We start from the raw sequence: 11,799 nt of genomic DNA on the forward strand, positions 1-11,799 counted from the left end.
TATGTCAGTCACTTTAATATACCCCAATTCTTTAACAACATCTACTGCTTCGAAATAACTCCATTTGTCAGGGTCCACACTCCAATATGTCTTTTCCCCACCAACATATTCAATAGGATATTGACGTACTAGGATCCCACCATGGTGGACCACAACATTAAACCTCTCCTCAGACATCCCAAACGCAAGCCTACAAAATAAACTTTATGGGCATGTGACCACTATATAAACGCTAAAAGTAACTGTTAACATGTGACCACTATATCAAAGTCAAAAATCCAACAATACGAACCAGTTATAATACGTTACACACCTATATAAATTTCAAAATTTTTTACAAAATTTGTAACTTTTCCAAAATCTAACACTCAAATGAAAATTTTCCAGGTTTTACAGTCTTCAACAAAAAACCTAGATATCTAATTGCTACAAAGCAGGGATTACAAACGCAAACCTGATTTCGCAAATCTAATTTCCCAAAGATGATTGCTTCCGATTGGAACAATACGTTACTGGTGTGGAATCCCAAAGTTGTTCTTCTCAATCTCGCAAGTTTCACAAGTTTCCCTCCCAAATACTTAACTTTAATTTATTCCCAAAATAACAACCCTAATCAGAAATACAATTTAAAAAATCCTAATTCCAACTAAAAAGGACTCCAAGTCAGCAAAAAAATGACACTTCACAATGCAGTTGCACATCTGGACAGCTCGTCGTTGTCAATTTAGACGGAGTTAGTGAAAAGGACTTAATTGAACACCAAATATGTTCTTTGGAACTAAATTGAACACACAAAAAAACATGAGGACCATTTCAAATTTTCTCAACCAAAACTGGGACCAAAAAGAGCTTTTAACTACAGTAATGAAGGGCATTACCGAAGGCCACAATCCCTCGAGAAACGCCACAAGCCGTCGCTAAAGACCCATTACCGAGGGTCCGGCGACGTTCAAAAAGCCCTTGGTAAATAGCCTGTCGCTAACTATTACCGAGGGCCAAAAGCCTTCGGTAATTACCAGATTTTAAGTCAAAAATAATGTGACAGCAGAGTAGAATAACAAATAAAGTGATTTCTAATGAATTATGGAGCTGGAAACAGAGGTGGTACGAAAAAGGATCCTAGGAGAGGGTTTAGAATAGATTAAACAAGCAAGAAAAGACTCAATACGGTGAGAAAATCGTGTGCCATGAAAGTGTTTGATGCAAATTTCAAACTGTTTGATGAAATGCAACAATGAATAGCAGATTTTGTATTTTTTCTAGTGTTCAGCTAACATTCCAAACTAGTTTATATGACCAATTAGGACATGTGCAACTAATGAAACTGACATGAAAGTGGCCAAAACAGAAAAGTCCAAGTTCACATGTCAATTTCAAGTGAATTCAACGGTGTTTAATGGTGATGTTGCACATATCGCAAAACATATCAAACTAACAGTGGATGCAAGTCTCAAATGACCAAATATATATGTACAAACTGTAAGAATGCATCAAAACCTTCAAATTCAACAAAACACATTCGCTGTGGAGCAAAAATGCATAAAACCACACCAAAATTGCTGCAGAATTTACAAAACAGCATAGTCAAAGCTGGCTGGTTCTATCAAATGCACAAGAAGGTCCTAAATGACCAATCAAAGATATCAAGCAAAGACCAGATTTTTAAGAACTTAACCACTGATTTTGAGATATTATGGGTCATTTTTCGTGCCACTGTTATTCTAAGGTGTTTGGCAGTTTAAACAAGTCCTAATTGTTGTTTTAAAACTGTTAGAACAGTCCATTTGAGGTCAGATACATTTCTATGCAATTTAGTATGTCAAACCACCATATTTGAGCAATTTTTGGAACTTGCAAGGTGAATTTGAGATGCAGTTCTCTTTTGATCCAAAATTGAGTTTAAACAAGTATATTTGGATGATTTAAAACTGTTTGAAGGGTTAGTAAAGTGTCAGAATCAGTTCTGCACAAAATCACTTCTTAAATCATCCATTTTGGGTCAATTTTAGGAAATAGAAGGGTAATTTTTACCAGCAGTCTTGTTTTGTGTTAATTCAAAGTTGAATCATGTTTAAAATCATCCAAGAAAGTTGCTTAAGTGCTCAGATTTATTGCAGAGTTACTGTTGCATCATTTGAGTCACAAAACCACCAAATTCTAAGTACTTTTCTTGGTGTATAGTTGAACATTAGGTGCTGTTTTTGATGATTTTCCTTTAAACATTGAATTGGCTTGCAGCAAGACCTGGTTCAATGATTTAAAATGGAATTAAATGATTAAAAGAAGCAAAACAAAGTGTTAAAAGGGAGTATGAACCGTGCAGACCAGTCAAAACCCAAAAATACAAAATCTAGGTTTCTTTGAAGCATTTCATCAAACACCTTTGTTTTTTATCAAACAGTTTCGTGATCACTGTTTTTCAACCTGCATTTTGAGTTTTTCTTGATTTCTTAATCTATTCTAGTACCTTTGATAGGTTCCTTTTGAGTGTTTGTTGTTATTCCATCCCTATTCTCTTTAGTTTTCCATATTTTTGGCCTCTAAATTGTCAAACACTCTTAAATATGGCATAAAAATCTAGTGCGGTTTGCTAATTCTGCTTGGTGTGTTTAAGTGAATTCTTAAGGTGCTATGGTAACTGTTGTGAAGCATCCAGTAGTAGAAACTTTCACCTATTGAGGTAGCATCTTAGGGAATGGAAAGGGGGCTGAAGAAGAAACTGAAAAAGGACTTTTGAGCAGCTGCAACTCTGCTGTCCAGCAGCTGCAAATCACGTTCCAGCAGCCTCTTTAAACCAGATTTTGCTCAACTAGCATACTGTTTTTTAGTGATACATAGCAGTAGCCAAGGCTTGGAGTTTACATGAGTTTTATGCTTCATTTTGAATTTGTTTGAGCCTTAATATCATGGAACCTTTGTACTTTAATTTCCATTTCTGTTTTTGGGTTAAGTGATTTAGAAAAATGCTCTTGAAGCAATTCCAAGATCACATTTGAGCATTGTAAAAAATTGACCTACCAAAGCTTCAGTTTATACCAAAAACTAGTCCAATAACATTTCCTTTTCACTATATACCTTTTATAACTTCAAACAATTTCATCATATGTTCAAACAAGCATCATTTAACAAACATACATCTCATACTCTATTAAACATAATTACATGCATATGTTGAAAGGTAAATCTAGTGAGATTCTTTCACAAGATCAAATACAAACACAGTAACACATGAAACCAAATATCTAACATTCATACAAAGAAAAAGAACATCTTGTGATGCAATAACAAAAGAAAAACTTATAGATTTCGTTCTAGAATCTCAAAACTCATGAATTAGATTTTCACTTTCAATGTTCATAACCTGAGTTTGGTCTATCTTTTTTAATACATTTTCTAACTGACCACAAAATTCCTATGACCTAATCAGCATGCTAGGAATAAGAGATTTAAATTTTAATCATGGACTTTGCACTTGTCTGCTCTATATTCAAACTTATCTCACTTCACTCAGATAAAGCTCAAAATAAGCAATGAAAAATTTAATCAAATCTTACAAAACATCAATATTGTCATAACCTTAGATATGGATACAAAAGAGAATGATAATGTATCTTTGGTGGCAGGAAATTGAAGTCGAATCGAAGTTGAAACAAGTTCAAGAATCAGCAAAGGCAGAGTTAAATAACAATGTGAATGAAATTTTGTGGAACTTACCTCAACCAAGATAGCCCTTGACGAGAACGACAGCACCAACCCTCAACGTCGACGCCACCAGCCCTCAATGCAGCAACCACCCCACGACGAACCCTAGCCCAAGACTCCCCAAACCACCACACACAGTGAAAGAACCGCGATCAACGAACCCTAGCCCAAGACCACCGTCAACAACCACCAGTAGTGACTAACCGTGAAAGTATCAGAGCGTGATGAAAGGGAGGGAAGTGAAGAAAGGGAGAGACAGACGAAAGCTACGAAGGGTAGAAAATGAAATTGGGAAACGAAAACCCCAATTCGAGGTTAAATCACTAACGAACTTACCGACGACTCAAAAGTCTTCGGTAATCACCTCAATACCGACGACTTCAAAGCCTTCAGTAATAAAAATCCAGCTTTTCCTGTAAATAACTAAGCATATGAGCTTTGATTGTAGACGTGAATATCTTATTAATAGATGACATAATTAATGTTTTTGTAAAGGTTATCAATTTGTGCATCACGAAGATATTTTTCTTTTATTTAATGATAATGTAACTTATTTTCATTTATTTCATGTACATGTTAGTTTAGAACAATTATTAATGTGACAAGTGTTAGTTATTTTTATAACATTCTTTATTTGGGAGGAACTAAATCTATGATCATTAAATAATCTTAAGATTGTTTATTTGAGAATAAGAATGGAATATGAGGAATGAATTAAAGCCAAAAGTTGTGCAAAAGAGTGATGCACTTAGTAATGATAGTTTTTTTTTTCTTTGTAGGCTTATTCTGTCGTCATCTCCTATAAATTAGTAGGTATTTTGGATTGATCCAAGTTCCTTCAATCAATCATTTAGCATTTGTTATGAGACAAAACGGTTGTTTTTGAGAGTGAGATTCCAAAGTAGCTTAAGAACAAAAAAATCGAGTGATTAGTAGAATTATTCTTCATAATAATCAGTCAAAAAACTCAAATCTAGCATTTAATAATGATAGAAAATCTTTTGAAATGCTTTGGTGATTCCAAATCTAATGGAGTCTCGACAATCAACTAGTCATGGGAATAATATGATAAAAATCATAGTGGATTATTAGAATCATGCTTTAATGCAAAAACAAAAAAGTTAATATCAATTAATGAGTAAGAATATTTTATCTTATCATTTAAAATTTTTCCACTTTAGTATACTCCGAGTAAGCATTTTGAGGGTATATATAAGTAATATGCTTCACGTTGACCACCAATTGTTAAAAAGATAAGTTGAATCTTAATATCTACTATGATATTCTAAGTATATATTTAATGTAACCAGTCCTCATATTCAATATGATTGGAGGTTATTATGATAATTAATTCATGAGATTCTTTTAATTGATTGATTAGCCATTTTGGTTGAACTTTTCACAGTTCCTAATCTTTTTATTAAGAATTTGGTTACGAAAATTCTATTATAATCCAGGACAGATTCAGAAATCCATTAAAAAGGTGGTCGAATATCTGACTTCTAATAAATTATTAATAAACAAACAGTGACAAAAAATAGAAAATGTAATTAGAAGTTCTATCACCGAAAATTTTATATTTTCATGATAATTTTATAATTCGTAGGTATCGATTATTTAAAAATTATAAACTTCGATTGATTGTTTCTTAATAGGTAAATTTTAAGGTGTTTTTCCTGTTTTATAGTTAATTAGTAGATAATAAATAAGTTATAATTTAGAATATTGTTTTGAACATAGTATAGTTGAACAATCTCCACGATAATATTACAATTTTGTAAAATCTGGAACACAATTTATAATTAAAAGGCAATAAATATATGATTAAATGTTGTATATCTAACTGTGTTCACTTTAGAGTTATAAGATCAATAATCATCATTATATTAGTAATGATCCCGAAGCCTTGCTGGTAATGTCTCAGTGTTCATATCTATCAAGAATTTTTACTATTGGGTTTCATGTTTTAAAGGATAACATAGTATAGTACACAATATACGAATTAATTAATTATGTAATTAATCAATTTTATTGTTTACAATAATTGAATAATAATTTGAATAAATTATCTAATTTATAAATTTAAGTAGCGATAGAAGATTTTTACTTTAACTATTTATTAATTAAAAATCAAAATAAATCATCTAGTCATTGAATTTAAGTGACCAGAGTGTGTGTGGTTATAATTAGGACGCTAGTAATGTAAAGTTCACTCTTAAAATATATAAATATTAATTAACATCTTTCACAAATAATCTTTCAATTTAATCGAATAACATCAAAGACAGAACGATAACAAAAATAAATATAAGAAACTTAAAATTTAATAAACAAATAATCTTGATGCATTGAAATATTATTGAATACTTAGAGTTAGGATTTAGAATTTAGAAATTTAGAACTATGATTTAGAGATTATGATTTAGAAAAAATGTCTAACATGAAGTGAAAATTCATAGTTGATGTTCCAAAAATTGTGCTTAAAATTATTCAATAAAATAATAAATATTAATTTCAAAAATTTCAATGGAATTATAACATTTCGACTTCAATTAATAATTAACGGAGAAGAAAATATATACAGACAAATTTAATATAAAAGATGAAAATATTTAAAAATTTTAATTTTAAAATATAATTTCAAACATGAAATTTTAACTATTTAAATTACTCTCATAAATTCCTAAAATTTATTTTTTAAACATTTTAAATTCTCAATTAAAATAAATTACTTTCTAAAATTACCCATACTGCAATTCTTTCATTGCTGACACGAAAGTAAAGCATTGTTGATTTTAAATAAAAAACAGTTTAATAAAATAAATAAATAAATAAATGATTTAGCTAAAATTCCTGTAACTTTGTCGTACTATATATATATATATATATATATATATATATATATATATATATATCGCTATGTAGGAGAAATGGGATGGAAACAAACATATGTTTTCTCTTCTTTCGTCAAAGAATTCTCCCATGCATCCATTTTTTCTTCTTTTTCCTTCTCACTTTTGGTTGCCCTTTTCTTTAGGGTTTCATTTTGTTTGCATAATGAATGCGAATTGATAAACTTGGTAAGTTGGTATCTTTAAATCTCTATTTATTGTCAAATTTCCAGATCATGAAAACGATGGAAGAGTTCGGTTTGGCTTATGGGTTGTGCATGATGGAGAAGAAACAAATTAAGTTTATAAAAGTGTAATATAATATGAAACAAAGAACTGAATTCAAGATAATGATTGAAAAATGGATTAACGACATTTTAAAATCAATTTATTCAGTACTTTGATATTAATGTGGTGGATGAGCGTCCTTTTATTTCATGGTGGTTGTAACATCAACTTAATGTTGTCATAAATTGGATGGTGAATTGACTTAAAACATAATGAAAATAAAAGAAAATTCATAAATGAATAAGACAAAATTCTTTAAGATAAGATGTATTCCGTGGCACTTTTTCTATTTAGTGCCTAATAATATAGTGGTTGAGAGAGAGTAGCGAGTTGTTTTGTTTATTTATTTATGTTTTCAGTTCTTAGAAAAGTTTCTTGTTATTTTTTTAAATTAATAAGAGATTATTTTAATCTTTTAAATTTAGTGAAATAGAGTTTTAATATAATATTTTTTTTGTTTGTTTTTGAAAGATTAAAAAATTTAAATAATTGAAGACTTAAAATAATTTTTTATCCTAAATTTTAAAAACTAAAACATATTGAAGCAACTTTTTAGTCAGTTGTTTTTTATTTAAAACAATTATGAAAATAAATTCATGATTGGACTTGGTAAAGTACAATAGCTAACAAGACGGGTTTGAAAACTTAACCTTTGGAATGCAACAACTATTTGAACGAAGTTAGTTACAAAATTAAATTAACTTGATTAACCCGGCTTGGAAATGGTTGGTTAGTAGGGTTTACAACAAAGAAACTATATTAATTAGTAGCTGGATTAATTACTCTAATCAAGGATGAAACTTGCCAACAGATGTTTAGATTATATGTAAATAAATATAAAATTTCATGCATAATTTATAACCTAAAAAATCGTCTGTAAATTATATATCAAAATAAAAATATTATTTATCAATTGAGATTGATTTTACGAATAAATATGAATAAATCTTTAAAATTTTATGAAAATAAAATTCAAGTACGAGTTTCATTCAAACTATTTTCAATAGTAATTAAATTAGTAACAAAAAAACTCAATTGATACCATGAATAAATTTATATGAAAGATTCATGAATGTAAGATTGTAGTAAGAGATATAAACGTAAGGTTGTTAATAATATCTTTTCTGACAATTTTTTATTTCCGTTTTTAGATTCTTTTTATAAGAAAATAAAATCATTCAAATAAATAAAATTTATTTACATATGAAATTTTATAAAATATAATTTTTAAATTTTAAAAATAAATAAATATAATTTTTTTATTTTAACTGCATTACATATTTTTAGTGTTTCACGTGTGTTTAAGGATAACATTTGTTCGATACATATAACTTAAAAATAAATTTGAAATATCACACAACAAATTCAAAAAAGAAATATTATTAAATTTAAAAAAATCTTTTTATTTATTTTTAAAATTTAAAAATCAAAATATACTCCATTTTCAGTTTAAGAACTAAAACAACTCTTTTATAAATTTAGGAATTTTAATTTAAAAATAAAAAATATTTGTTATTAGGATATTTATGAGACATGATTTGTAATGAGGATTCAAGCATGATGAGTGCAGATGGTACGGAGGTAGAATTTGAGTGATGAGATGAGTGTGAAATAGAAAGTGGTAACCCTAGGCCAATGGTCAATACTCAGTTTTTGTATTTAGGTGTTAGGGTTTACTTGCAAAATAATTATCATGAGAAATTTAGATGAAATGACATATGATGATGAGAAGGTTGGTTTGGGGTAGGTCCCCATCATTTGCATCCTACAAAGTATGGCATATAGACTCTAATTTTATAGTTTTGATGTTTTTCTTTAATAAATAAATGTTTTTTTCTTTAAAATGGTGAATGGAGGAAGATTATGAGTGTGATGGAAGGGACCCACAGACAGAGAGATTAGTTTAATAGTTTCTTTTTGTGTCTATGTCTATCCTTGTGATCCACGAGCAAACACTTCTTTACACCGTCCACCCATTTTATGGTAGAGGGACTTTTCGGGTCACCACTATGCACTTCTTAGACTAAAGTTCTTCTCCCAATAACTTTCATACAAAAAAATATATATATTTGTGAATTTTATTTTCATACATTGTTAGTATCATTTTTAATTTTAGGAAGTTTAACCATTTATGGTTTTAGAACAAAATAAAACATAACCAAATTCAAATAAAAATTTTATTTATAAAAACCTAAAAAATAAAGTATAAGAATTGATAAATATTTTAAATTAATGAGACTGAATTAGTTTAATGTTAAAATAATTCGATAATACAAGTAGAATTTCATAAAATGTCTTTTTATCTAAAACACTCATCATCACTTTAAAACTTATTCTTTGAGTTCTCTCTCCTTCTCTTTAAGGTTTCTAATTCTTGAGACATTTTTTCGACAATCAAGAAGTATCTAGGAGATCACGACAGTGAGTTCTCTATTTTCTACCAATCAGTCTTCCTTATAGAGTAAGTCAGTTTCTGCACATTTTCTTTAGTTTTCATTTTAAGAAACTTGTACAGAAAATCTCCTGCATGTGTCGTTCAACCTCTTTTGTAAGTTCCTTTTTGATAAGTGGTCCTAAAGACCTTCTCTAATCATGATTCAATGATTTGTAGACACTTTTAGAGTTCTCTAAGCTAAGGTAGAGATAATGTGCTTCATAGAGCCATTGTAGTTTTTCAAACAGGTAAGGAAAGTTGGTTAGTTGTTTCTAAAGTTATAGTGAATTTGAATATGTTTGACATGTTTAAATTTAAGTGAAATTGGTGCTTTTGTGGTGTTAAACGAATGGCATTATGAATTTGAGTATATGATAGCATAAATGAGTTAACTTTGTGATCAATGGTATGTATTGATGATTGATTATGTTGTCGTGAAAGAGTGTGGTATGTGGTTGGTTTTATAGTTGGTTGATTTTAAGTTGTGAAATTATATTAAGTAATAATGAAGGGGAAAATATGTTGGTTTGTAGGTTGGTTTTGGTCTAAAAAAGAGGTTTTGATAAGTGAAAGGTTGAGGTAACGGTTAAGTGGGCGAAATTGTGTTTTTGGGTCTGTTTTATAGTAGTTTTAAACTTGTTTAGGCTTTGTGTTAAGGAACATATGATGCAGAATTGGTTAGTAGTTGATATGTTGAGTTTTGCATGGCTTTAGTTCATTTTTAGAGGCTTTAACAAGTGAAATTTTAAAGGTGAAGATTTGTGTTGAAAACGAACGTTTGGTGTCTATTTTTGAGCCAATTGTGATTTGTTCAGATTCTTAATATGCAAATTTCTGATTTAAAATGGGTAGAATTGAGTTTAGATACTTTTGAGTTGTTAAGTTGGTTTAGTACACCTAATTTATGATTTAATGAGCAAAGTGATACTTAATTTTAATCATAAATGTGTTTTAGCATCAATTCTAGTGTTTAAAGAACCTATTTTACTCGAGTTTTGAATTGTCAAAACAATAACTTTATGTAAGAATTGAAGCCCCCAAGGGAGAATTGGGGATTTTTCTAGTAGGGGATCAAAATGGCTTTCCTTGGAGATGGAAAATTCATCCGCCCGGTTTTATAAATTTGCAAATTCTTCCTCAATTAGTTAAAAGAATGAAATTGGCCGATATTATGACAATACTATGTAGCATAGATATTATTATGGGAGAAGTTGATCGTTGAAATGATAATTGATTTAACAGGAAATGCCAAAATTGATAGGGATAATCGATTACCTTACTTGATAATCGATTATTTCAGTCAAAATGTTATTTTTTCTTTAAAGCTCTCTCGAATAATTAATTATCAAGAATGATAATCGATTATTTTAATTAGAAGGTCATCTTTATATCAATTTTCTCTAAAATAATCGATTATCAGATATGATTATCAATTTTAATAATTGATTAACCTTAAAAAAATTCAAAAAATAGAAGTTAAAAAAAAAAAAAATTATTGAGCGCTTTGTTTCTAAGTTCTTATATGTTTTATATCCTTTCACTTAAACAAAATTAAAGTTGAATAACCTTTATAATGGACATTCTACTTATATGTAGAAATGAGATCAATATTGGAATATATTATCATTCTGATCCAAGATAATGCATTCAAGTATGCAGAGAACAAAAAATTATTTTAAATTTAAGGGCTTGAATTTATCTTATATCTCACATAAGGTGATACTCTGAATCTTTTAATTTCCATATCAATAAAAAAAGCCTGGTGTATTGAATGGTATAACACTCATTCTAGAATTGTGTAAAAATAGAAAACAAGTGATCACTTCATGTAAAAGGGACAAGTGGAATACGTATGCAGAAGTTATCAAAGCAAAGGAAGAAATGGTTTTCATCTAATTCTCCACACTTTTTCTAATAAATGTGATGTTATAAAAAAATATTTAATGTAGAATATATATATATATATATATATATATATATATATATATATATATATATATATATATAGACTGCAAAGGTAACACTTTTTAAAGTTATTGTAAAATGGGAGTTACTCCCTGTACCTCCACAATTCCATCCCCCACTCCCCAATTTTTTTGGATTTTTTTAAAATACAAAAATAACTCTCACTCTCCCACCCCCACCAAAGCTTTTTATTAATTGAAAATAAAAAGTTAAAATATAATTACTTATAAAATAAACTAAAAACATAAAAATAGGAAACGGATATCGACCGCCGCACACCAACAGGCCGCACAAAGCAACAGCAGGTTCAGAGGAGGACTGGGAGAGTGAGAGTTGTAGAGAGCATTTGAAAATAAAAGCTTTGGTGGGGGTGGGAAACGCGAATAATATATTATTTAATTATATCTAAATTAAAATTAATTTAGTTAATAAAATAATTATTATTAAATTATTGAAAAAAATATGAATAATTTAATGAAATAATTATTAATTTAATTAAATATCGTGAAAAATAAATAA

The sequence above is a fragment of the Vigna radiata genome, chromosome 7 (genome assembly GCF_000741045.1).
Source record: "Vigna radiata var. radiata cultivar VC1973A chromosome 7, Vradiata_ver6, whole genome shotgun sequence".
Taxonomy (NCBI): domain Eukaryota; kingdom Viridiplantae; phylum Streptophyta; class Magnoliopsida; order Fabales; family Fabaceae; genus Vigna; species Vigna radiata.